Source organism: Balaenoptera musculus, chromosome 14 (assembly GCF_009873245.2).
Source record: "Balaenoptera musculus isolate JJ_BM4_2016_0621 chromosome 14, mBalMus1.pri.v3, whole genome shotgun sequence".
NCBI classification, from domain to species: domain Eukaryota; kingdom Metazoa; phylum Chordata; class Mammalia; order Artiodactyla; family Balaenopteridae; genus Balaenoptera; species Balaenoptera musculus.
The window spans coordinates 51,429,297-51,453,902 of record NC_045798.1 but is presented as its reverse complement, the minus strand read 5'-3'; the positions used below and the strand labels follow the sequence as shown (position 1 = coordinate 51,453,902).

Sequence of the window (24,606 nt, the reverse complement as noted above, 5' to 3'; positions counted from 1 at the left end):
GGGGAGTTGCCAGACTGTTTTCCATAGTGACTGCATCATTATACATTCCTGCCTGCAGTGTATGGGGTCCAATTTCTCCACATCTTTAACAACACTTATTATTATCATCTGTCTTTTTGATTATAGCCACCCTGTTGGGTGTAAAGTGTCTTGTGGTTTTGATTTGTGTTTCCCTGATGACTAATGATGTTGAGCATATTTTCATGTGCTTATTGGCCATTTGTATGTCATCTTTGGAGAACTGTCTATTCAGATCCTTGCCCATTTTAAAATTGCATTGTCTTTTTTTTTTTAATTTTAGAATTTTTCTTTATACAACAGGTTCTTATTAGTTGTCTTTTATTATTAAGTGTTCTTTATGTATTTTATTTTATTTTATTTTTTAAATTTATTTTTATTTTTTAAAATTTATTTTTACATCTTTATTGAAGTATAATTGCTTTACAATGGTGTGTTAGTTTCTGCTTTATAACAAAGTGAATCAGCTATACATATATCTTTATGTATTTTACATACAAGTCTGTTATCAGATCCATGACTTGCAAATATTTTCTCCCATTCATTGGGTTGTCTTTTCACTTTCTTAATACTGTCTTTTGAAGGTGATTGTTTTAAACTCTGAACTTCTCAGTAGTGGGCTAAATTATAAATTAGACCACTAATTAAATTATATGTTGCATTAATTGCTGTAGAAATATCATCCATGAATGTACCAGAATTTACAAAACAACACTGACAGGCTCTTTCCTACATGCAAACACTAGGCTCTTGCCTACATGCAAGTACAAGAACAACAGATCTCTGCAAGAGTTGTAGAAAGAGAATAGGTAGGAGGAAGTTCTTTGCAGTTGATTAGAGTTGCTGCTTTCAGTAGTCTAGTTGATTGAGTCCTTTACACTTGCCTCTTGTATGTTATTCATATTTGAGTCTTAACAAAATCATAATTGCCTCAGCCCTTTAGAGTATGTTAATTCACCCTGTATTTATTATCTTATATATGTCTAGCATTGGATATATTCCAGTAGTAAAACAACGTATTTTTTTGTTTTGTTTTGTTTTGGCCATGCCGCGTGGCTTGCGGGATCTTAGTTCCCTGACCAGGGATTGAACCCTGGCCACAGCAGTGAAAGTGCTGGGTCCTAACCACTGGACCGGCAGGGATATATTTATATGTCAAATATATTTCAATTAAAAAAATAAATAGAAAGAAAGTTGGTCCCTGCCCTCATAGAATTTGTAGTCTCATGGGGAGGGCAAACAATGAACAAGAAAGTTGTAAATATAAATTTTGTATTAAGTGCATTTAAGGGAGGAGAACCTTAAGTAGTTAGATGGTGAGGGAAATGATCTCTGTAAGGTGACCTTCAATTAAAGACCCCTCTGAACCAGCTATTCCGTAAGTGGAGAGGAGGTTTCAGCTACTGGGGTATGTGAAGATGCTGAGGCAAGAAATAGCTTGGAATGCAAAGAGCCAAACCTGGGAATGTTCAGCCCTTGAGTGCTTGTTACGGTTTTTCTCCAACTGGCAACAATTAAACTGCCTAAAGTTTAGATTTTCCTTCTATTTGTAATCACTTGTTAAAATCAGCACTTTGTTATCAATAAACTGTATTAGACATCTTTCAGGGAACTAATTATCACTTTATATTGTATTATGGACTGGGGGGTTATGTGTTGGTTATGAAGTAGATAGTGGGTTCCTATAGGTGGTTGTTTTCCTTTTCCAAGTTTTAGCCTGCATATTCTCAACATATTGCCTTTGATAAAGGTTCTTAAATATGTCGAATTAACATTTATATTCATGAATATGGCTTCAGGTTTGTAAGTGGTGCTAAAATAAGTACCGTATATTCTTAGATGCTCTATTTGGTTTTAGAAAAATACAAAAGGTTAAAGAACATTTTTCATCTGCTTTAAAAACATGTAGTCATATAAATCCTTAAAACGAAGAGATTCTGTTTTTGAATTGACAATTCAATGGCTTTTATATTGTCTAATACTGTTATTTTGGACAATAATATTATACTTTTTTGTAGCTAGAATTAAACAAGTAAGTTAGACAGTGTTTATATTTTGTTAGTTACACTAAGAATTTGTTTTTCTCAAATCTGTATGACTTTTATGCACCCCAGTGTAGTCATCATCCAGCTGTAACAGTTATATTCTTTGTTAACAACTTTAAAAAAGTTAATTTCTTAAAATATCATCAAATATCCAGCTAGTATTTGTTTCCTTGATTGTCTCACTTTTTTTTTTTTTTAGCCAGTTATTTGAATTAGGATGCAAGTAAAGTTTCTTCATTGCATTTGATTATTATATTTAAGTTCCTTTACGTCTATGGATTCCCTCTTTTATTTTAAATTTATTCTTTGAAAAAATCACATTGGTTGTTCCATAGATATTCTCAGGGTCTAGACCAGGGATTATCGACTGTATGATTAAAGGATCCCTTTATTTTTGTAAAAATTATTAAAGGCCCCAGATCTTTCATTTATGTGGTTTATATTTATTGGGAGTTATATTAGAAAGTGAAACATTGAAAAATATTTATTTAATAACTATTATTTTAAAACTGTGGTACTAAATTGATTTTATGTTAACATAAAATGACGTTTTTAATGAAAAATAACTTAAAAATATTAGAGAAAGGAGTGATTGTTTTACATTTTTGCAAATCTTTATGCCTGTCTTAATTAAAGACAGCTGAATTCTCATGTCAGGTTTTGCATTCAGTCTTCTTCTGATGTATATCACATAACCTGAGGAATATACTAACTGTACACAGGTGAGAGGATGAGAGCGAAAAAGACAAATAATGTCTTAGTATTATTGTGAAAATAGTTCTGAGTTCATGGACTCCATGAAGGGGTTTTGAGGACCCACCAACAATTCACAAACCAGATACTAAGAGCTAGACCATTTCCTATTATTGGTAGTTAGGTCAAGAGGCTAGCACACATTGCTTTGCCTTAAGCAGACATATTCCTTCCAAAATGTTAATTCCTACTCAGTGTGAACTTAAACCAAATTTATGAAATTTCCCTTTGGGTTATAATATAATTTTCTTTAGGTTCTCTTTCCTATAACATACAGCTTTTAAAAAAATCGATGATTTGCTGTTGTTTTTACGGCTCCAAAATTTAAGCAAATTATCCTTAAATTTCCAATAAAAATAAAGGTGTGCGCCTACATTAAACAAACATAATTATAGTTCATAATTTTACAAGTGTATTTTTTAATAAAATGAAATTTTCATTTGATATGTAAAAGTTTCTCCTGTTGGTTTCCTTTACTCAGCAAATACCTATTGAGCTCCTGCTCTGTTGCTAGACAAGGATGATTCAGTGGATAAGGGAGACAGCTTACACATCAGTCAGGGCAACAGACTCTGCTAAATTAGTAACTTCATAGTGATACAAAAGAGAAATATCAATATAATTGGGAAACTAGCTCAGTTTAGGCAATCAGGAAAGGCTTCTTTGATTTGAGATTTGAAGTAAAGAATTTACTAGGAGCTGTACAAAGTATGTAGACATAGTTTTTACTGTTGCTTTAATCGTTTGAATGTGGTTTTATGTCAAACAAAGATTATTTGACATTTTAAATGTAACATTTCAGTTCACAACTCCTTTTTGGAACTAGACAGGATAATAAAGTAAATATTTTAGGTAGACTTGTAATGTTTTATGTCTGCAAAGAACTTTAAGTGATTTAAGATTTTTAAAATCCTTTTGTTTGTAAAAATGTATGAAGAGGATTATAATAATGAATTATTTATGTAGTCACCTTGCAGTCATCTAGGTTATTTGGTCATTTTTGGTTCTCTAGCTTAACTCTTGGCTTTTATCAGGTACCTGTTAGTCTTGTTCTTCTTTTTATAGCTTTTCCTTAGTCCCTTTTATATCTATAATAACTGAGAAACTAAGAAAAAAATTACCATTCTATATACTTTCCAGGTGTATTTTTTAAAATACAGTATATTTTAGTAGGTAATAACATGCATGTAATACGAAATTGAAAAGTCACAAAGGCTCCTTTCCACTCTTCCCCCCCCCAACCCATTTTCCTTACCCAGAATCAATCTGTTAAGTTTATTCTTCCAGAATTTTTTATGCATATATAGTCATCTACATATGTTACAATTTCTTTCTCTCTTTCATGTTTAGACAAATGGTTGGATATTATATAGATTTCTCTGTGCTTTTGCTTTATTTTTCTTTTTAATATATCTTTCAGATTATGATGTATTTATATATATTATGTTGCCTCAATTAAAAAAATGACTGCACTGTATTCCATTTTATGGATGCACCAAAGTTTATATAACTGTTACTCTATTGATGAACATTTAGGATGTGTCAGTTTATCTTACAGTTTATAAATATTCATTTATGTTACTAAATATTCTTGTTATTTTCTTAATGGTTTCAGCTGATAGAAGTGGTAGGCATTGGTTTATCACACCATTTTTTTTAAGTTCTTTTTACCTCCACCCATTTGAAATGCCTCCTTTAACATACACTCAGTTTTCATATGTGTTTGGCATACTTGTAGACTGTCATTCTGCTCCATTCATCGGTCTACTCATGTATCACTGTCACACTCTTTATTATGTTTTCACATCTAGTAGGACATCCCGCTCCAACCCCCCGCCGGCCTGCAAATTGCTCTTCTTTTTTTTTTTTTTTTTTTTTTTTTTTCAGAGTTTTCTTGTGTCTTCTTGTTTTGTTTTTCCATATAAACACTAGAATCAACTTGCCATTTGCAAGAAAAAAATTATTTTGGTATTTTATTAGCTCAAAGAGAATTCACATCTTTTTTTTTTTTTTCCTTTCTGCATGGTATGTGGGATCTTAGTTCCCTGACCAGGGATTGAACCTGTGCCCCCTGCAGTGGAAGCTCAGAGTCTTAACCACTGGACTGCCAGGAAATTCCCGAGAATTTACATCTTTATGATGGCTAATCTTCTTAGGCTGAGAACCGTGCAGTCTTATTCTAAATGTATTTGTTGTAATTGTTTAAGTAAGTGGTTCTCAAACTTGTTCAGGTATTAGTTCATGATGCCTTGTAAAGCCCTGTGAAGACCATCACGAAATGCACATTTAAGTTTACAATAACTGTATAACTTTGCACTAAATGTATCTCATTTAATTCTAGTACAGGCTAATAGAAGAAAGTGTCAGAGGATTGTCATGTTATGCAAAAGCACTTAAAACTGAAAACATTTATGTTAAGTTTTTGTTTGTTTTTGGTTTTTTTGTAAATTGGGAAAATGGTTTGCATTGGTTGATTTTTGTGATGACGTTTTGGTCCAGTTCAAGGAATATTCTTCTTCAAGAGCATGGTTTAAAAACCTTATCTATTTATGAATGGATGAAGAAGATGTGGTACATATATGCAATGGAATACTACTCAGCCATAAAAAAGAATGAAATAATTCCATTTGCAGCAACATGGATGGACTTAGAGATTGTCATACTAAGTGAAGTAAGTCAGAAAGAGAATGACAAATGCCATATGATATCACTTGTATGTGGAATCTAAAACATAACACAAATGAACCTATCTATGAAACAGAAACAGACTCACAGACCTAGAGAATAGACTTGTGGTTGCTAAGGGAGGCGGGGGAGGGATGGACTGGGAGTTTAGGGTTAGTAGATGCAAACTATTATATATGGAATGGATAAACAACAAGGTCCTACTGTATGGCACAGGGAACTATATTCACTATCCTGTGATAAACCATAATGGAAAAGAATATAAAAAAGAATGTATATATATATATAACTGAATCATCTTGCTGTATAGCAAAAATTAACACAACATTGCAAATCAACTACACGACAATTAAAAAAAATCCTTGTCTATTTAATTCACATGCTGTTTTCATCTCTTTAGTATTGGAATAAATCATAATGTGTACTGTATTCTATTTTATAGATTATTCTTTTAAACAAGGAGGTTTGGGTAGTTAAGGACCATATTTTTCCTGAACTACTAAAAAATTCAGTTTTCTTAGTAGAAAATCATGAGTTATCTTGAACAGCACTTGTGATGGTTAATTTTATGTGTCAAATTGACTGGGCCACAGGTGGCTTTAGATATTTGGTCAAACAGTATTTTAGGTATGTCTGTGAAGATGTTTCTGGCTGAGATAAAACATTTGAATCTGTAGAGTGAATAAAGCAAATTGGCCTTCTTAATGTTGATGGGCCTCTTTCAGTCAGTTGAAGGCTGGAATGGAACAAAAAGGCTGACGCTTCTGTGAGTAAGAGGGAAACTTGTCCTGCCTGACTGCCTTCTTTCCTGCCTTTGGACTTAAAGTGAAACATGGGCTCTTCCTGGATCTTGAGGCTGCTTTCTGACAAGTGCTATGCCATCAGCTCTCCTGGGTCTCCAGTTTGCTGACTGCAGATCTTGGGACTTGACAGCCTCTATAATCACATGAACCAGTTCCTTATAATATCTTTCTGTGTATGCACACACACTTTACTAGTTCTGTTTCTCTGGAAAACCCTGAGTAATGTAGTACATAATCCAGATTTACAACAGTTTAATTAGTAAATCAACTAATAATGTGGATTTAATCCAAGTTATTGTTTTAGAATTTTAAAAATGCAGTTGATGTGCTATAACTAGCACATAGAAAATGCTTAATGATTAAGAATAATTTCACTTTATATATTTATTTTATTTTTAAAATTTTTTTAAATTTATTTTTATTTATTTTTTTGGCTGCATTGGGTCTTTGTTGCTGTGTGCGGGCTTTCTCTAGTTGTGGCGAGTGGGGGCTACTCTTCGTTGCAGTGCACAGGCTTCTTGTTTCAGTGGCTTCTCTTGTTGTGGAGCACGGGCTCTAGGCGCGTGGGCTTCAGTAGTTGTGGCTCACAGGCTCTAGAGCGCAGGCTCAGTAGTTGTGGCGCATGGGCTTGGTTGCTCCACAGCATGTGGGATCTTCCCGGATCAGAGATTGAACCCGTGTCCCCTGCACTGGCAGGTGGATTCTTAACCACTGCGCCACCAGGGAAGTCCCACTTTATATATTTGTAATTGACACTTTAGGTGTAATTTTTGCTTTCTTCCATCAATATGCTGATGATTCAATATTCTGTTTTTTTTTTTTTTTTTAGCAGTCTCAATGTCACTGTATTTCTTGAGCACCTCAAACTCAGCACATACAATGCAACACTTAATCATCTTTCCCCACTCTTGTCCCACTTCCCTGTTACTCTTCCTGTATTTCCTATTTGAGTGAAAGGGATTACTGTCTACCAGTTGCCTAATTTCAGAAATTCAAGATTATCTTGACCCCTCTCTTCATACATGCCTCACCTGCAGCTTTTTTATTGCTATTTTAGCAGTATTCTGTTTGTCTCTGCTATCCCATCCCATTGCCCAGCTCCTCATCTTTTACTAGCACTCTTGCAGTAATCCTACTCCTAGGTATATATTCAGAAGAATTGAAAGTAGGTATTCAAACAAATACTATACAAGAATGCTCGTAGCAGTGTTATTCACAGTACTCAAAAGGTGGAAACAACCTGAACGTCCATTAGTGGATGAATAGATTTATGTGGTATATCCATGCAATGGAATATTATTCAGCCATAGAAAGGAATGAAATACTGATTCATGGTACAATGTGGATGAACCTAAAAAACATGAAGTGAGGACTTACCTGGTGGTCCAGTGGTTAAGAATCCTCCTGCCAGTGCAGGGGACATAGGTTCGATCCCTGCTCCAGGAAGATCCCACGTGCTGCGGGGCAATTAAGCCAGTGCGCCACAACTACTGAGCCCATGCTCTAGAGCCCATGAGCTGCAACTACTGAGCCCACGCGCCACAACTACTGAAGCCTGCATGCCTAGAGCCCGTGCTCCACAACAAGAGAAGCCACTGCAATGAGGAGCCCGAGCACCACAACGAAGAGTAGCCCCCGCTCGCTGCAACTAGAGAAAGCCTGCGTTCAGCAACGAAGGCCCAACAGCAGCGTAAAGAAAAAGAAAAAATGAAGAGAAAGAAGCCAGACACAAAAGGTCACATATTGTAGGATTTCATTTTATATGAAATATCTGTTGGAGACCAATAGAATAGATGAATCCACGAAGAGAGAAAGTCATTGCCAGAGACTGGGTGGAGAAGAGTAATGGGAAATGAATGACTGTTTAATGGGTATGAAGTTGTCTTTGGGGGTGACAAAAGTGTTTTGGAAATAGATGTAGGTGATAGTTGCACAGCCATATGGTAAATTCTCCTGGATTATACACTTTAACATGGTTAATTTAATGTAATGTGAACTTTCTCTCAATTAAAAAAAGATGATATAGGGAATTACCCAGCGGTCCAGTGGTTAAGACTCCAGGCTTTCATTGCCAAGGGCACAGGTTTGATCCCTCGTTGGGGAACTAAAATCCCACAAGCTTCACAGTGTGGCCAAAAAAATAAAAATAAAAAATATAAAAATTTAAAAAGATGATATAAACACATTGCACTTTTATGTGTCTTTATATTGTTGTTGTCACAAACTACATTTTTTTGTTTTTTTGTTTTTGGCTGTGCAGTGCACCATGTGCAGTATGCAGCATGCGGGGTCTTAGTTCCCTGACCAGGGATCGAACCCGCGCCCCCTGCATTGGGAGCGCGGAGTCTTAACCACTGGACCACCAGGGAAATCCCACAAACTACATCTTATATATGTTGTGTGCCCATCATCAGACTTACTATTATTTTATACATTTCTATTTTAATTCACATAGGAAACAAAAAGAGAAGTTACCAACCAAAAAATAAAGTAATACTGGCTTTTATATTTACTTATGTAGATACTTTACTGATGTTCGTTATTTCTTTATATGGCTTCTAGTTAAGATCTAGTGTCCTTTCATGTCAGTCTGAAAGGCTCTCTTTAGCAGTTCTTGTAGGAGACATCTACTACCAATAAAGTCCTTCAGGTTTTGTTTACCTTGAAATGTCTTAATTTCTTCTTCATTATTGAAAGGTAGTTTTGCCAGATTTAAAATTCTTGGTGACATTCCCCACCTCACCCACACCCCCAGGGGTTTAAATATGGCATCTCATAGCCTTCTGGCCTCCACAGTTTGATGAGAAATTGTTAATTTTATTGAGGCTCCCTTGTGTTTACATGACAATGAGTCGCTAATTGCTGCTTTCAAAAATTCTTTGTCTTTGGACAGTTTGATTATGTTTCTCAGTGTTGGTCTCTGAGTTATTCCTACCTGGAGTTCATTGAGCTTCTTAGATTCGTAGATTCATGTCTTTTTTAAAATTTGGGGAGTTTTTGGCCATTATTTCTCCAAATATTCTTTATGCACCCTCTTCTCTTTCTCAGACTCCTATAATGTGTGTTTGTTGGCTTGGTGGTGTCCCACAGGCCCATTTTACTCTGTTCTCTTGCCTTTATTCTTTTTCTTTCTGGTCCCCAGACTCCATTTCAATGGTCTTATCTTCATATTTGCCAGTTCTCTTTATCCTTGACATTTTCTGTGGTGTCACCTCCATGTACTTTTTATTGCTATTATTATAGCATTTAACATATAGTATTTTAGTGGTTCTGTGTTGAGTTTCTTATTAGTGGAGGACTGAGCCTATTCCTTTGTTTCCTCAACGTAGCATACAGTAGATACACAGTAAGTATGTGTTGAGGGAGTTACTGAATGAATGTTGCAAAGTATATAGAATCTGAGACTTTTAGAGCTAGAAGGAGTATTGCAGAATGTTTTGCTGTTTTTTTTAAGAGTAGTGCCTGAGTTAGGAACGTCTGACATCTTTTATTTATTTATTTATTTATTTATTTATTTATTTATTTATTTATTTATTTATGGCTGTGTTGGGTCTTCGTTTCTGTGCGAGGGCTTTCTCTAGTTGTGGCAAGCGGGGGCCACTCTTCATCGCGGTGCACATGCCTCTCACTATCGCGGCCTCTCTTGTTGCGGAACACAGGCTCCAGATGCGCAGGCTCAGTAATTATGGCTCACGGGCCCAGTTGCTCCGCGGCATGTGGGATATTCCCAGACCAGGGCTCGAACCCGTGTCCCCTTCATTGGCAGGCAGACTCTCAACCACTGCGCCACCAGGGAAACCCTGACATCTTAAGGCAAATATTGAACTCCATTTATGAACATTTACCTGATTGAGAGAAAGACTTGAAAAATTTCCAGCTTTTTCAGTCTGTCATGTTGTTCTGCCCTTGCCATATTTATCCATCTTTAGAGAAGTGGTTCTTAAAGTGTGGTGACTGGATGCCCCTTGGTGGATCACCAAGACCCTTTTAAGAGGCATATGGAACAAGGTAAAAAATGTTTTCATATTACTACTAAGATGTTCTCTCTCCCCTGGCCCTTTTCACTGTGTTGGCATGTTCTGTGGTGGTGTAAAAGCAAAGGTAGGTGAAAACTGGTAGCGTCTAATCATTAGTCAAGGCAGAGACACCAGACTGTACCAGTAATCACTGTATTTTTCACACCACACATTCACAGCTTAAAAAATATAATATCACTTACCTGACAGTGCTCATCAACGTAGCTCAGATTACTAATTTTGTTAACTCTTGACCCTTGAGTGCATATGTCTCTGTGTGTGTGTGCACGTGCACTTTTTTCGTTGTGTAAAATATACATAACATAAAATTTAACGTTTTAACCTTTTTTTCTTTCTCTTTATTGTGGTAAAATATACATAATATAAATTTACCATTTTAACCATTTTTTAAGTGTACAGTTCAGTGCAGTTAAGTCCATTCACATTGTTTTGCAGCCGTCATCACCATCCACCACCAGAACTTTTTTCATTTTCCCAAACTGAAACTCCATTCCCATTAAACAATAATTCCCTTTTCTCTCCCAGCACCTGGCAACCACCCATCTACTTCCTGTCAGTTTGAATTCAGCTACTCTAGTTGCCTCATTTAAGTGAAATCATACAGTTTATTCTTTTGTGACTGGCTTATTTAACTTAGCATAATATCTTCAAGGTTCATCCATGCTGTAGCATGTGTCAGAACTTCTTTCCTTTTAAAAGGCTCTTGTATGTATATACCACATTTTATTTATTTGTCTGTTGATGACACTAGGGTTGCTTCCACTTTTTGGCTATTGTGAATAATGCTGGTATGAACATGGTTGTACAAATATCTGTTTGAGTCCCTTCTTCTTTTGAGTATGTACCGAGAAGTGGAGTTGGTAAATCATATGGTAATTCGATGTTAATTTTTTTTTAAATAAATTTATTCTACTTATTTATTTTTGGCTGCATTGGATCTTTCGTTGCTGTGCGCGGGCTTTCTCTAGTTGCAGCGAGCGGGGGCTACTCTTCGTTGTGGTGCTCGGGCTCCTCATTGCGGTGGCTTCTCTTGTTGCGGAGCACGGGCTCTAGGTGCGTGGGCTTCAGTAGTTGCGACACATGGGCTCAGTAGTTGTGGCTCACAGGCTCTAGAATGCAGGCAGGCTCAGTAGTTGTGACACATGGGCTTAGTTGCTCTGCGGCATGTGGGATCTTCCTGGACCAGGGCTCGAACCCATGTCCCCTGCATAGGCGGGCAGATTCTTAACCACTGTGCCACCAGGAAAGCCCTCTGTTTAATTTTTTGAGGAACAACTGTACTGTTTTCCATACTAGCTGTGCCATTTTACATTCCTACTTGCAGTGCACCAGGATTCCAATTTCTGCACGTTTTCATCAGTGCCTGTTATTTTGTTTTTTTCTTTTTTGTTTTGAAAAAAGACATTCTAATCGGAATGGAGTGGTATCTGTGGTTTTAATTTGCGGTTCCATGATGACTAGTGATGACTATATATGCAAGAGTTTTTCACTAGGCTCGCTCTTCTATTTTATTGGCCTATATGTCTGTCCTTACGCCTATACTACACTATTCTGATTACGATAGTTTTCTAGTAAGTATTGAGATCAGGAAGTATGAGTCTTTCAATTTTAATTTTCTTTTTAAATATTGTTGTGGCTATTTGGGATCATTTGGGAATCTATATGAATTTTAAGATGGGTTTTTCGATTTCTACCAAAATGCCATTGGGAGTTTGATAGGGATTGCATTTAATTTGTAGGTTGCTTTGAGCAGTGTTATCTTAGCAATATTAAGTCTTCCAATCCATGAAAATGGGATGTATTTCAATTTATTTGTATCTTCTTTTATTTCTTATTATAGGTTTCAGTGTACAAATCTTACACCTCTTTGGTTAAACTTATTCCTAAGTATTTTATTCTTTTTGATATAATGGTAAGTAGAATTCTTAGTTTCTTTTTTGGATCATTCATTGTTAATCTATAGAAATGCAATTCATGTTTGAATGTTTTGTATTCTGCAACTTTGCTGAATTCATTTATTAGCTCTAACAGTTTTTTTGGACTCATTAGGGTTTTATACAAGTAACATCTGTGAACAGAGATAATTTTACCTCTTCTTTTCTAATTTGGATGTCTTATTTCTTTTTCTTACCTAACTGCTATGTCTGGAAGTTCCAATACTGTGTTGAATTAATGTGGTAAAAGTGAACATCCTTCTCTTTTTCCTGATCTTAGGGGAAAAGCTGTCAGTCTTTGACTATTGAGTATTGCATTAGAGGTGATTACATATCTTTTTAATAATCTGTGTGACAAAATGAGAAGTCTGCATAAAGTGCCGTATACTGAACATTCTGGAGGAAATACGCCTGTGTGATTGAGTTGTGAGCTAAACCAGATGCTTTTTTCACGGAGCACCATTTTATTTGAAAAAATGACAAGAGAAACTGTGATTATTCAGACACGGATATTTGGCAGATGTTTTCTCAAAAAAATGAATATAATGAACCTGTTTCATCAAGGAAGACAACTGACAGTATTTGTTGCCCATTATAAAATTCAAGTTTTCAAGCAAAAATTAGTTTTGAAAAACTCAAATGTGCTTTCATGAGCCTGACAACTTTCCAATGCTTTTAAACACTTTTCCAGTGAAATCAATAGTGATACTTACAAATGTGATTTTTTTATATTGCCTAATAAAATGTTTCAGCAGTTGGAATGTTTGTGTAACTCAGCAAATCAGTATTTTTCAAAAGACTAATGCATGATGTTACAAAATTATACAGGAGTCAAAGATCCATTCAAAGAGCCTGGTAGCTTAAAGTATTTTAATGTAAGAGAGTTTTAGCAGTTCATTGATATGTTTTCAGATTCCATATTACAATTTAGAATCGTTTTAAAAACTATAACTTGTTGGATTTTGGTGTAGTTTCAAAGAATATCCATAATTATCTGTAAAGACTGTTAAAACACTTTTCTCTTACCAAGTTTATATTTGGGTGTGGTCTGCTCTTTTTTTACATTACTTTTACTAAAACAGTATACTGTGGTATGTTTAATAGGGAAGCAGATATGAGAATCCAGCTGTATTCTGTTGAACTGGAGATTTGCAAAAACAAAACAGTATGACTCCTCTCACTTAAAATTTTTTTGGTGGAAATATATTTTTTAAACAAATGTTATTTATGTTAACATATTTTAAAAATTGTTTTTAAATGAACTAGTGCATGTCTTAAGAATTCCTCTGTTTTAATTTTTAATAAGGTAAGTATTGGTGGATAAACAAAAGTTTTTTTGGGTTCTCAGGAATTTGTAAGAGTATGAAGGGGTCCTGAAACCAGAAAGTTTGAGAGCTGGTCTCAGATTAACAGAGACCATGGGTACTTTGCATTAATTTTCTTTTAGTCCATCTCTGTCTTGCCTAGGTTAATGTAGTAATTGTTTTCATTTTTAAAGCTTTAGCTTTCAGATTCTTTTGTAGCTAAGTCACTGAAATTGATATTAATGTTTATAAATAAATATGTAGGGTGAACACTGGATTTTGTTTCAACCACCCTCTTCTGGGAGTGCTTTTGTAGTGATTTTTTAGCTTCAAAACTAGAGGACGTAACATGAAATTTTTAAAAATACTGTTTATTTTTCTATAACTACAGATTCACATTCAGTTGTAAGAAATAATACAGAGAGGTCCTGTTTACCCGCTTCCAGCTTCCCCCAATGATAGCATCATGGAAAACTAGTTTAAAATAAAATCTCTATAATTATAGATTTTGCAAAACATCATAACTTGAGATATTGATGTTGATATAGTCAAAATATGGAATATTTCTATCACCACAAGGAACCCTCATGTTGCCTTTTAATAGCCACATCCACCTCAATCCCGGCACACCCCTATTTAACCCCAGTTGATTGAATTTTTCTTTTATGTGTTGTACTTTTAGTGTCAAGTTTAAGAACTCTGCTTAGCCCTGGATTCCAAAGATTTTTTTCCCTGTGTTTTGTTCTAAAATACTTATAGTTTTGCATTTAAGTCCATGATCCATTTTGAGTTAATTTTTGTATAAGGTGTGAAATTTAGGTCAAGGTTCAAATGCTCCAGCACCATTTGTTGAAAAGGCAGGCTGTCTTTCCTTTATTGAATTGCTTTGCTCCTTTGTCAAAATTGACTTGAGGGGGTGTGCTCAGAGCAGGGGGTCTGAAGAAATGGCTCGTCTGTTTACAACACACCCGACAGGAATCAGGGTTCATTGTGACAAGGGGCACAAAACTTGTGGCCTTCCTATGAACATATACCCAACACGTATCCCCCATTCACCTCCACGTGGCTGCTGGGCAGGACCGGTGGGACGGGGCTCAGTACTGGAAGGAAAGCTACAGTATTTAGTGGGGGTGTTTGTTTGCCACCTGGAGCCTGTCCGGTCCACGTGTGGCTGGGCCATGAGTGGTGTTACAGGCATAAAGGCTTTGAACCCCTCTCTTCAAGGAAAAAAGAAAAATAGATTCCGTCTATATGCCATTCTGGAAAAGGCAAAACAATGGAGACAATAAAAAGATCAGTGGTTGCCAGGAGTTTGGGGGGGAGGGGAGATGAATACTTAGAATACAGAAGTTTTTATGAGCGGTGAAAATACTTTGTATGACATTATAATGATTTTATGTCGTCATACTTTTGTCCAAACCCATAGAACGTGCAACACTATTCACTTCATAAAGCGAACCCTAAGATGAACTAGGGATTTTGGTGATTATGATGTGTCAGTGCAGTTCAGCCTTAGTTAAAAAAAAAAAAGTCTTAAAAAGAATTAACACTCAGGGTAGACGTTATTGGCAAAACCTTTGTTTCACTTTTATATATGTATACACATTATATATTTGTGTGTTTGTTGGACTGTGATGTAAAATGTGATTTTTAGAATAAAAAAGTTTGCAGGTTACTGTAGTTACACTGGCAAATAAAAGCACAAATTAATCTAAAAAGAAAAAAAAAATTGACTTGAGCGTATTTGTGTGAGTCTGTTTCTGGGTTCTCTGTCCTATTCCATTGATCCATGTGTGTCTCCCTCCACCAATGCCACAGGTAATCTTGATAGCTATATGATAAGTCTTGAAATTGGGTAGATTGATTCCTTCCACTGTATTCCTTTGCAGAATTGTTTTAGCTACTCTGGTTCTTTTGCCTTTGTCTATAGACTTTAGAATAATCTGGTCTATATCAATGAAAATTATTTTGCTGGGATTTTGATAAGAGTTACATTAATCCTGCATATCAGTTTAGGGAAAATTGACCTCTTTATTATGTAACATCTTCTAATCCATGAACATGGTATATTTCTCCATTTATTTAGATCTTCTTTGACTCTTTTTTATCAGTATTACGTAGCTTTCAGCATACAAGTCCTGTACGTGTTTTGTTTTATTTACACTGAAGTATTTCAGTTATTTTGAGCAATTTAAAGGGGTATTGTATTTTTAATTTTATTTTTCTCATATTTATTCCTAATATATTGAAATACAACTGATATAATAGCCAAGACATGGAAACAACCTGAGTGTCTATCGAGAGATGAATGGATAAAGAAGTTGTGAGATATATACATATACACACACACACACACACACACACACACACACACACACACACACACAGCAGAATATCATTCAGCCTTAAAGAAGTGAGGAAATGCTGCCATTTTTAACAATGTGGATGGGCCTTGAGGACATAATGCTATGTGAAATAAATCAGAGAAGGAAATACTGTACGATCTCACTTATATGTTGAATCTTTAAAAAAAAAAAATAAAAAGCCACAAACCCAAACTCAGAAAAAGAAAACAGATTTGTGGTTGCCAGAGGTCGAGGTGTAGGAGGGGGAATTGGAAGAAGGTGGTCAAAAGGTACAAACTAACAGTTCTAAGATAAATAAGTAGTAGGGATGTAATGTACAGCATGATGACTATAATTAACACTGTTGTATGATATGTATGACAGTGTTAAGAAAATAAAGCCTAAGAGGTCTCATCACAAGGAGAAGAAAATTTTTTTATCTTTTTGTTTTTGCGTCTATACGAGATGATAGTTAACTTACTGTGGTAATAAGTTCACAGTATATGTAAACCAAACCATTATGCTGTACATCTTAAACTGATATAGTGCTGTGTGTCAATTATATCTCAAAAAACTGGGGTGGGGGAAGCAGCTTTTTCTTTATTTTTATGTGTCAATTTTATTTTATTTTATTTTTTACTTTTATTATTTCCTCATGCTTCCTTGTGTTTATTTTGTTCTTCTTATTCTAGGTTTTTGAGGTGGGAGCTTAGATGATTGATTTTAGACTTGTTCATCTTTTCTAGTGTGTGCATTTAGTGCTGCAAGTTTCTCTCAGCACTGCTTCAGCTTTATCCCACAAATTTTGTATTTTCAACATATTTGCATATGCTAGTTGAAGCATTTTTATGATGGCTGCCTTAAAATCTTTGTCAATAATTCTCAAATCTCTGTCATCTTAGTGTTGGCATCTACTGACTGACTTTTTTCGTTCAGTTTGAGAGACTCCTGGTACTTGGTATGATGGAAATTTTGCTTGATCCATAGATTTTTTTGTATTATATTATAAGACTCTGGACCTTACTTAATCCTGTTTTAGCTGGGTTTCTCTGACACTACCCCATCAGGGGAAGGAGATGTTCTTTGTTACTGTTGGGTGTGAGTGGGAGTTCTGGCTCCCCATGAGACTTCCACTGAGACCACAGAGTTGCTGGGCCACGGTGGAGGTGCTGACTTTCCACTAGGCCTTCTGTGACACCACCCCAGTGAGGAGTGCCTCCTTACTGCTGGGTGGGGTAGAAGCCCAGGCTCCCTCCTTTGCCTTCTCTGACACTACTCTGGAGAGGTGTTGGGCTTCCACATTACAGCCTTTGCTGGTGTGGATGTGAGTGGGGTCACAGATTTTTCTTTTTCTCTTTTCCTTTCTGCGGTGTGTTTGGTTGGAGTAGATAGGGTATTTTCTAAAAGTTTTCTGTCTTGCTAGGCTGCCCTTTTCCTGCTCCTTTGACGAGAGTGAGAAGGCTTTTGTTGGAACTTTTTATATCTGCACCTCTTAGGATTTCTGGGTTGCTGGCCTCTTCAACTTTGAATCTGAGATATATGAGGCAAAATGAAAACTCTGGGAACTCACCTCGTGTTGAACTCCCAAGGTCCCTAGCCAGTCTGCTACCTTTTCTTTTCCTATGTTTGGTTTATTTATAATGTCTAGGATTTGTAGTTGTGCTTTGCAGGAGGAATAGGGAAAAGTATGTCTGCTCTATCTTCTCAGAAGCAGAAGTCCTCTACAAATTGGGCTTTATATTGGAATTGGTACACATCATTTGGAACTCTGAGACTAGTGTTTTCTACCAGTATTTTCTTGTCTTTGATATTATAGGATATTTTCAGGTTTGCCTGTTGTGTTAGTATTTTAACAAGCTTATTTTAATGTAACTGTATGCTAAACACTAAATTTTACTTTTTATCGGTTTAAAACATACATTTGTTGTATGTGTTTTAAAGTACAGTAGTATGTAAAACTGCTAAGTAAAAATTGATTGCAGAGAGGTCAGATATTCCCAGATTAATCTGTAAATTCAGGGCAGTCTGTAAGAAATTTATCTATAGATCATTGGGAAAAGTGAATGTGGAGGAAGAGCCAAGGCAATCTTTGTCTTGTGAATTTTGACAGTTTTGAAGGGAAAACAATAATGGAAGTAGTGTGCCCTTTTAGGTATCCACGCAGACTGTAAAGACATTGAAATTAGAAGAGTATGATGTTGGTAGAGGAAGAGAAATATATATATGAAAGGAACAGAGTAGAGATTTGTGAGAAGACGTATTTTATGTGGGCATTTGGTAAATTAGACACTTGAAACTCATGTGATAAGAGATGGAATATTAATAAATGATTCTTAGATTCCTAACTAATATCATATGAAATTATTCCAGTTGAATTAAAGATATAACATTGAAAAGAATCAACTATGGAGTCATGTAAGAAAAATACATATTTATAATCATTTCTAGTTTTGGATCATGAAAGGACTTTCTAAATACAATATAGGCCATGAGTCATATAGGAAATAGATTTGGCTACATAAAGTTATAAAATCCCTGAATGCAGAAAATATCAAATTTTAATTTAAGCAACAGATTTGGAGAAAATATTTGCACTACCTAAAACAGGAAAAAGCTAATATGCATAACGTATAAAATGCTCCTGTGAGTTGATAAAAAACAAACAGCTCAGTAGTAAAATGGGGAACATGATGTGAGTGGGGAACTTGAATTCCTTCAATTTAGAAATGAAGGAATATAAATGACTGAGAAATCAGCTTTAGTAATATATAGGGAATTGCAAATAAAAACAGGATCATTTTACTCCCGAGAGATTGGCAAAGATCTTAAATATTAATAGTATTATGTTGATGTAGGGAAATGAGCATTTTCATGTGGTAGGAGTTCAAACAGTTGGCCTTTTTGGTGGGCAACTTGACAATATCTGTCAAAATTTAAACTGCATACCTTTTAACCTATCACCTCTGCCTGTCAGAATCTATCCTATAGAAATACTTGCTCAGGTTTACAAACATAAAGGTATTAAAGATTTGAAACAACTTATATATATATATATATATATATATATATATATATATACCATGTGACTAAGTAGTTATTAAAAGGAATGAGGCTCCTAAAGAGAGTTTGTAACAGATCTGTTTATGAACACAAAAATGCTTTGGATATATGAAGTGTGAAGAAAACTGTTTGTAAAACGTTATGTGTAACATGATCTTACTGAAGAAAAAATTCTGTGTATGTGTGTATATGTGAATAAGTATATAGTATTTGCAAAGGCACATGGTATGAAAAGGATACACATACTAAATAATTAACTCATTCATGGTGAGGGTGTGGAGATGAAAGGAGATTTCACTTTTTACGCTCAATTTTTATTTAATTTTTAAATTAACTGTTTATGATAGACTTAAAATTATATACAAAAGTAAGTAAAGACAATAAGATTTTGAACTTCCATGAACCCATCACCCAGCTGCAGCGTTACTAACGTTATACCTTTCTGGTTTCATCTACCTAAATCTTTCCTACCCTGATACCTACTTTTTTTCCTTTTTTTTTTTTTTTTTTAAAGCAAAACCCACACTTCAAACCATTTAAAACACATATGTCAGTATATATTTATAATAGATAAATTAAGCCTTATATTAAAATTTTAATGTAATTGTAAGAGCTCTGTCACACCTAACGAAGTTAAGTTTGATTTTTGATTTTTTTTGAACCTAGTCCATGTTCAGTATCCTAATTTCCTTGAAAAATGTCTCTTTATAGTTAATGTTCAAAGTAGAATCCAAAAAGGTCCACTCATGACATTTGGTTAACAGTTCTCTTTAATTTGTGTCCCCTCTCCCCCCACATTTTTTTCATGCAGTTTACTTGTTGAGGAGACTGTGTCGCATGGACTATAGAATTTCCCTCCTTAGGCATTTGGGTAATTCCGTCCTTATGGTGTCATTCCCAAAGCATACTGCATTGCATTGCCTGTGTTATGCACTTCCTGCTGCATCACATTAAGAGATACCTAATGTCAAGTTGTTCTATATTTAGGGATGAGATTGATCAGTGGATTCAGTTGTTATCATTATGAATCCATTATAAAGTTCCTCATCACCTTTCACCCAGTGATTTTAGCAGCTTCTGATGGTGGTTGGTTAGACTCCTTATTTTACCAGGAGTTGCAAAATTATGAATTTCTAATTCTTTTATTCTTTCTGTGTTTATTATGCAGAATTCTTTTCTAACAGTGGTTCTCAAAAAGTGTAGGCCTCTGCAGCATCAATATCACCTGGGAATTTGTTGGAAATGCAAATTCTTGGGTCCTATCCCAGACCTACATCAGAAACTATTGGTAGGAACCAGTTATATGTACATTAACAAGCCCTCTAAGTGGTTCTGAGGCATGCTGCAGTTTGAGCATTTGTTGCATAAGAACTTTCTTCATCAGCCATTGTTGACTCTGAAATACAGTTCATCCAGGAAAAGGAGGATAAATGGCTTATTTTTTCCCCCTTGCCAGCTGAATTAGTTCTTTAGCAACCTTTTTTTTTTAAGTATTTTTTATGAACTTATGGATTTTTAGCTGTTTGTGTTTCAGACCATTGTAGTCGTTCTTTTTGATACTCTTTTGCCAGTGGCAGCATCTTGGGGCATTACTTGTGTCCTTTGGATACAACCTTGGTAGTTTTTAAAATAGCTTTCTTACTTTCTATCACGACGAGATGTTACAGGCTCATCTTATGTAGTTCCTGCTTTTATTAACAAAATATTATTTAGGGACCGTAGTATGTGTTGATTGATTTCAGTGCATTTCTTTGAGTGCATTTAATTACTTTAATACTTCTTTCATTGGTAAATGGGGATAATAACTTATTCTGTAGGGTTGTTTTGAAGACTAAATGAGATATGTAATAAACTTTTAGAACAGTGCCTAGGTCATAAGAAACTAGTCAATATTATTATTATTATTATTTTTAAATTTATTTATTTATTTATTTATTTGTGGCTGTGTTGGGTCTTTGTTTCTGTGCGAGGGCTTTCTCTAGTTGTGGCAAGCGGGGGCCACTCTTCATCGCGGTGCGCGGGCCTCTCACTATCGCGGCCTCTCTTGTTGCGGAGCACAGGCTCCAGACGCGCAGGCTCAGTAATTGTGGCTCACGGGCCCAGCTGCTCCGCGGCATGTGGGATCTTCCCAGACCAGGGCTCGAACCCGTGTCCCCTGCATTGGCAGGCAGACTCAACCACTGCGCCACCAGGGAAGCCCTAGTCAATATTATTTTAAAGATATTCTTAATCGGCCAAAAAAGTTTTAGTTTCAGTTCCACTCTATAAGCATAATGTGAATATACAATGTGATGTGTATTCTTTAGAACTCTTGCAGTTCACAGTGTCTTTTTTATAGTGGTGTAATGGTCCGGGATGAAGTTTGTGCTTTTCAAGATTTTAAGAATTCATTTGTTGCATATACCAAAATGAAGGTTTTTAAAATTTGAGGAAGCAGAATTGCCTTGGGCCTTTTAGAATGGGAAAGATGTCCATTTGTCTGGGCCTAGGTGGAGTTTTTTTTTAAACCAGACATTGAGACAGGAGAGATCGTGGGTAAATGGACTTGCAGGACAAAGTCAGTTGGTGGAGCGCCAAGTCAGTACTACCCAGAAGCCCTTTTCAGCATGGAGGCTCAAGTTAATCATTTAATCTATAGCTCATATGTTTCCCTGTTATGACTTCTTTGTTGGTAACTCTTGATCCCCCTTAAATTCTTTCTTGATCTTCCCCCAGAGTAAAGCTATCTACTATGTATGTGTGTGTTTGTTTGGATGTGTGTAATTCAATACTATTAGATATCTTTCTATATTTTTATATAAATCTATCTCATTTTTTAACAGCTATAGAGTTGGATTGTATGAATGTACCATGATTTAATTAGTTCTCTCTTTTGTGTTTTATCATTAACATCCTTAGTGATTTCTTTGTGCATTTATGAGAAGATACCCATAGGATAAATTCCTAGAAGTGAAATTTGCAGGATCAAGGGATTTGTGCGTTTACATTTTTCATAGATATTGCCAAATTATTTTTCTAAGAAGTCGCACTAATTTATATTTTAATCACAATGTCTGAAGGTATCTAAAGGTGATAATCTTACCCATATTCTTGCCAACTTTAGTTAGTGTCAGACGTTCATCTTGATCAATTTAACAGGTAGAAAATGATAGTTGGTTTTAATTGCTTAACATTTGTACTTTTTGGCCTTCCCCTTCACACTACTTGCATATTTTTCTATGGGGTTATGATTTGTGAGAACTCTAGAATGGAGGAGGGGAAAGGAAAATATTTGAACTCAATACACTGAAAATAAAGAGTGCTAGATCTGTAAGAAAGTTTGTCTTCCATAATCAGAATTTGAAGTTGAGGTTTCTGAAAGTAGTGTTAATTTTACATGTGTTCCCCTTTCAGCTGCTGGGTGAGGTTAAGACCAGAAGCTAAATTAGTAGAACAAATAATTAAAGACATAGGTTAGGCCAAAATTTATTGATTTAGTAAATGTTGAGCAAATTATGAATCAGCTACTGGCCTTGATTCCATAGATTAGTAGATGAGACTGACAATTGTTGCTTTAGATGGAATTTAGTTGGGAAGCACCAGATTAAATAAAAACAATTATAGTTGGAGTAAATGCTCCATAGGAAAAGTATGAGGTGGTATGAGAGAGCATATCAGGGCTGCCTAACCTATGTGTAGTGGGTGGTCAGGGAAAAATTAGAGGAAACCATTTAACTGAGGTCTAAAGCATGGGTAGGAGTTGGGGAAATTGGAGGAGTAGTAGTGCTGGGCATGAAGAGAGAGTAGTATAGAGGTGGAGACAGACCTTTTTGGGCCTTTGGTTCATGTTAAGGATTTAAAATGTTATCTGGAGAACAGTAGAAAATCTTTGAAGGATTTTAAGCAAGGGATGGGCTACCAAAAGTGTGAGGCATCCTGGCAGTGATACAGGAGTATGCCAGCTCTATCCATTTTTCACCCACCTCAGCCATTAAGAAGCAGCCATCTGTGTCTGACTGAACTGTTTGTCCTGTCCAGGATCGATAGAATCCGTTCAAGAACCATCTGTTGATTATGCATTTTCTGTGGCAAAGAATATAACTAAGTTAAAGCAGTTTCTGCCTTACAGCCACCTATCCATCCATATGAACATGTTTTCTAGTCTGTGATTCAGTTTATCAGGGAAATAAATAAATAAGGCTGTCCAACAGTTGTTAATAAATCCTTAATAAATTTTTGTTTCAAGATAATGGCTTTTCTTCTGATGTCCTTCTATAAGAACTGCAGTAATGCTCATTGGTGTGTGTGTGTACGTGCATGTGTGTGTGTGTGTATATATATATATATATATTTGTTTATTAAATTTTTTTGCTGCCTCTCTATATAGAATGCTTCCCTTGGAAAGAAGGTTCCTGTGTTTACAGATAAAACAAATTTTTTTTAGCTATTTGTTGTATTTATCAGCATTATCATCTACTGTGGTTGTAAATTTCAATCTACATAAAAACACAGTGTTTAAATTAGATTATGATATTCTGTATCATATCAAAACAAGTAGGCATATGGTCTGAACAGTGTAAGAAAATAAGTAATGATCCTATCACTTTCTGATAATGAAGAAGTAAAACTAGATTATGAACTCAGTATGAATTAGTGAGACTAGATGGCATTTCTGTAATCCTTTGAATAAGTTTGTTTCCTATTGTTTACTAGTCTGGATTCTTCTTTCTGAAGCTTTGTAATTGATCCTTATTTGAATTGTTTGTGAATTATTGTGTATCCATTTCTTACTTGTGTGATGAACTAAACTTGTATCGCCCTTTTTGGGGAGTATGCTCAACTTTTTAGGTAATACTATGTTCTCTTATATTAGCCAGCCAGATATTATTATTATTATTTGTTTTGATGTACCTATTCATATACAAGGCCCCTGGAAAAGGGCTATACTTAGTACCTACAGGAGCTTAAAATTTAGTTCAGTGAGGTGAGATATAAGAAAATGGTTTCTCACAATACATTGACTAGTCGTTACTTGGCTTATATTGGTACAAACATAGCAGTATACACACAGACTAACAGGGATATAATACTGAATTTATGGTTGCTTTCAGTGGTGGTGTCATATATTAGTGGAGAGAAAGAATTAAAAAAAGAGAACTAACATACTTAGTCATGTGACCTATCATGTGCCAGATTGTATGGTGCTTGCAAACTCCTGATTGAACAGGAAGGGTTATTTTTGGTCTGTGCCCAGCATGGTCCCTGGCACATAGCAAACATTAAATAAACGCTAGTTAAATTGAATGGAAGATTGGGAAAATAGGTGTCTTTATAAGGAACCTGTGAACAGTAAAAACCTGTGAACAGTAAAAACGTAGAAGTTGATTACATCAGACCCATTATTTAGCCTTATATTATGTTGCCAATAGAGTTATTTCTTTAAGAAATTATGAAATGGCTTGTTTGCCCTTTCTGTTAACCTTGCATGTCTTAGTAACAATTTATGGCTCTGTTATTTATAACTTATAAAAATTTATTTGAAAATCATTTTTGTGATTTTCTTCTGGAATTGCTTGTTGTGATTTGTTGCATTAGTTTATTATTTGTTCTACGTAAAGTTTTAAATGGAAGTAAACTTTTTTC

General features: G+C 35.4%; 1 protein-coding gene and 1 non-coding gene across 3 annotated transcripts in view; both read left to right on the top strand.

Moving 5' to 3' along the window:
• Window positions 1–24,606, top strand: part of RPRD1A (regulation of nuclear pre-mRNA domain containing 1A) — a 72,704-nt gene that overhangs the window by 4,572 nt on the left and 43,526 nt on the right. The gene's annotated exons all lie outside the window — the stretch shown is intronic.
• Window positions 14,493–14,622, top strand: LOC118880410. Its single transcript, XR_005016286.1, has one exon. It is a non-coding gene; the product is annotated as a small nucleolar RNA SNORA11 (small nucleolar RNA).